Source organism: Trachypithecus francoisi, unplaced genomic scaffold, assembly GCF_009764315.1.
Source record: "Trachypithecus francoisi isolate TF-2019V2 unplaced genomic scaffold, Tfra_2.0 Lachesis_group12, whole genome shotgun sequence".
Taxonomy (NCBI): domain Eukaryota; kingdom Metazoa; phylum Chordata; class Mammalia; order Primates; family Cercopithecidae; genus Trachypithecus; species Trachypithecus francoisi.
In genome coordinates, this window is record NW_022681457.1 from 69485975 (window position 1) to 69489815 (window position 3841).

The window sequence follows — 3841 nt, forward strand, 5'->3', positions numbered from 1 at the left end:
TGAAATCAAAAAAATTTCATTGATAAAGAACATAAAATGCTTAGGAATATATTTAATAAAACACATGCAAGACTACTACCTAAAAATTACACAATTTTGTTGAGAGAAGCTAGGGAAGGCCTTAATAAATTGAAACATGCACCATAATCACAGATGAGAAGACCCAATGTTTAGAAGTCATTTCTCAAATTGATCTAGGGATTCAGTGGAATCCTGTCAGAATTTGTTCTGAGCACAGCAGTGAAGTGAGGATTGGAGGGTGCTGCACTTTGAGGTAGGTTCATTAGCTGTTGCAAAAGGCTGGTGATAGTCACTGTTGGAAGATGATAGAGGAGGAGAGAGAAGGGACTCAGTAAGCATGGCAGCACCTCATCTTGTGCATCCTTCTTGATAAGGAAAGAGAGGTCCCTCGCTGTTGTCATGAGAATGTCAGCTGCTTGCTCTGTGGAGAGGAAAGGAAGAATACAGGCAACCATTGTCTTCCCTTTTCGGATACACATGATCTGTACAAAGTGGTCATCACTAGGCCTCTCTTGTCCAGGCTATTTCCCCCTTAAGTTGTCATACATGCTACAAATTTTGTACTTTCGCTCATCCATTAGAGCAGGTCATTCTTCTAGACTTAGGAGGTAATGTCTTTCATAGTCCTGCACATCAAGGAGCAAACTGTAGGTTTTCTCAATTATGACAGGGGTTTTTCTCCTCTTGTTTTGTACTTGTTCTTCTTTTGTCTCATCATCCTCACTCCAAGATGATACAACAGCATCAATCATTTTTTGGAGATTATTCACACTGGAAACAGTAAGCTTTCCCAAAGAGCCCTCAAATTATACTGGCTTATAGGCATGCTCCAGTTCGGCCACCTGAGGGGTGATAACCTTGGTGCACTCCTTTTTAAGGCCATCACCTTGTATTTCTTCAGCAGCTGATGGTTTCTCCAGCTTTTCAAAGTAATTCTGGTAATAAAAATCATCCAGGTAGGGATCAGTGCTTTGCAGTTGCATCATCTGAATTTTAGTGGCCCAATCCTTTTCCTGCTGCAACATGATATTGGCATATAGATCCTTTCAGAGATGATTGTGATGACTGCTCCAGTGACTTCCTCTATCTCCTGCACCATCGAGATTCTGATGCTGATTTCTATTCTGTTGCTGTCTCTGATGCAAGAGTCAGTGGTGCTGTGGATGGAGGTAAGTTGTGTCCAGTCTAAGCATTGGGGCCTGAGATCTTAGGTTTTGCAAGTGAGGTCCTGGGCTGTGGAGGTGGTGTTGCGGAGGGTGGAGCACTAAAGGCATGGAAGCCTGGTGCTGGGGGAAGCATCTGCCCAACTTGCCCTTGTAGCAACTTGGGATTCAAAGCAGCAAGTGGACTACAAATCCAGGGACCCATACAAACTGGCTGGGAGACATCTGTCCAGGCTGTTGTTGTGCTCCTTCAAGAACCTGTGCTCTCTGAAGGGGGCTGAGAACAGGAGGAACACTAGGAGGAAAAGGGTGACCCAGGAGGGAAGAGTTCAGGACCCTGTAGAACTGATTTGGAGACATCCTCTCATCATAGGGACCAGGATAACACGGTGGCATTGGGGGCCAAACATGGACAGGCTTCTAATGCAGAATCTTCCAAATTGGCCTTCCTTTTCAGTTGCTGGTTTCAGGTGGAGGAAAGTCTATGGACTAGGACTGCATAGGCTCTGTGGGGCAAAGCCATCTGCTTAGGTGGGGTACCTATGGGAACAGTTCTAACGGGAGGACTGCCAATGATAGGTGAAGTTGACCATCTTAGTAATGCATATTCAGAAAGGTCCTGATCATTTTCTGGACCCTAGGGGGCCTCTGAGGCAAGGCATATTCTAATACAGACACTGTAGACATTTCCTGAGTGAGCAGTGGTCCTCGGATTTGCCTCAGAACTTCAGATCCATCCCAGATACTGGAATTCAGACTTCCTGGTTGGAGCTGTAAAACTGGCCTGGTCTGTGCTGCCCTCATAGCTGGATCTTCTAGTTCATTTTCAATCACCATCTTACTGAGCCTTTCTGACAGATTCTCTTCATGGTCACCCAACAAGTCTATTTCTTCCCTTTCTCCGTTGCCTGTTGGTTCATTAACTGCCACTGGTAGCTTTTCTTCCAATTCAGCCAGGTGCTCGTGCTTCCTGCCAATCATCATCAACTGCACCTGACCCAAATGTATCATCATTGATCAATCTCTTCATCTTTTTCTCTCAGTCCCTGAAAGTAATCTTCCTCTTCATCCAGAAGACAATCCTCCCAAGACTCATAGTGGAACATTCTTGGGGAGGTGGGGAGGGAGCAGGGTGGGAAGAGGGGAAGGGAGGGAAGAAGCACTGACTCCTCAGCCTCCTCCATGGCCAGGTCTTCCACCAGCTCACAACCCCTGGCCACCTATTTCTGTTTCTCATATTTGTTCCTATGAATTCTAGCTATTATCATGTATCATTTCCTTATTCCAATACAACTCTGCTGTCATTTACTTCCTTTATGCTGCTATTGTCAAATATATTACATTTCCATGTTATAGGCCCAACAGTATAATTATGTACATATTGTATTATACAATTGCCTTTTAAATTTATTAAGAGAAGTAAAAGAAATGTGCATTTTTGCTGCCTTTTGTATATTATATTTTCTTTTTAAAAATGTGGTTTTGAATTTCCATGTGGATTTACTTGCTTTGTTTGAATAACCTTTACAATTTCTTATATGGTAGGTCTGGGAAGGGCTTTATTTCATCTTCATTTTTGAAAGACAGTATGTTACTGCTTGACAGAGCTTTTGTCCTTTGAGTACTTTGAATATATCATCCCATTGCCTTCATCTCCTCCATTGCTTTGGATAAGAAGTCAGTTGTCAATTGATTGGTGTTCCATTGTTAAGTGACACATCATTTTTCTCTTATACTTTTCAACATTTTCTTTCACTTTTAGCACTTTTACTATGATGGGTCTGTTCATGGATATCTTTGCATTCATTCTGATTACAGTTTGTTGAGATGCTTGTGGGTATTGATTAATGTTTATTCAACAAATTATGGATGTATTTAGCCATTATTATTATTATTATTATTATTATTTTGAGATAGAGTCTCGCTCTGTCACCCAGGCTGGAGTGCAGTGACTGGATCTCAGCTCACTGCAAGCTCCGCCTCCCAGGTTTACACCATTCTCTCGCCTCAGCCTCCTGAGTAACTGGGACTATAGGCGCCCGCTACTACACCCGGCTAGTTTTTTGTATTTTTTTAGTAGAGATGGGGTTTCACTGTGTTAGCCAGGATGGTCTTGATCTCCTGACCTAGTGATCCGCCCGTCTCAACCTCTCAAAGTGCTGGGATTACAGGCTTGAACCACCGCGCCCGGCAATTTAGCCATTATTTCTTGGAATATTTTTGTGCTCATTTCTCTTTCTCCTTTCCTTCTGGTATTCTCATTACATGTATGTTGGTGCACTTAAAAGTGTCTTTTTTTTTTTTTTTTTTTGAGACGGAGTCTCGCTCTGTCACCCAGGCTGGAGTGGTGGCCAGATCTCAGCTCACTGCAAGCTCTGCCTCCCAGGTTCACGCCATTCTCCTGCCTCAGCCTCCCGAGTAGCTGGGACTACAGGTGCCCCCCGCCACCTTGCCCGGCTAGTTTTTTTTTTTTTGTATTTTTTTAGTAGAGATGGGGTTTCACCATGTTAGCCAGGATGGTCTCGATCTCCTGACCTCGTGATCTGCCCGTCTCGGCCTCCGAAAGTGCTGGGATTACAGGATTGAGCCACCGCATCCAGCCTAAAGTGTCTTATATTTCTTAAAGGCTCTGTTCATATTTTCTTTCTTCTATTTTC

General features: G+C 43.5%; 1 pseudogene; it reads right to left on the reverse strand.

Moving 5' to 3' along the window:
• LOC117092538 lies at window positions 1-3162 on the reverse strand (annotated as a pseudogene).
• Between the last annotated feature and the right edge of the window lie 679 nt (window positions 3163-3841).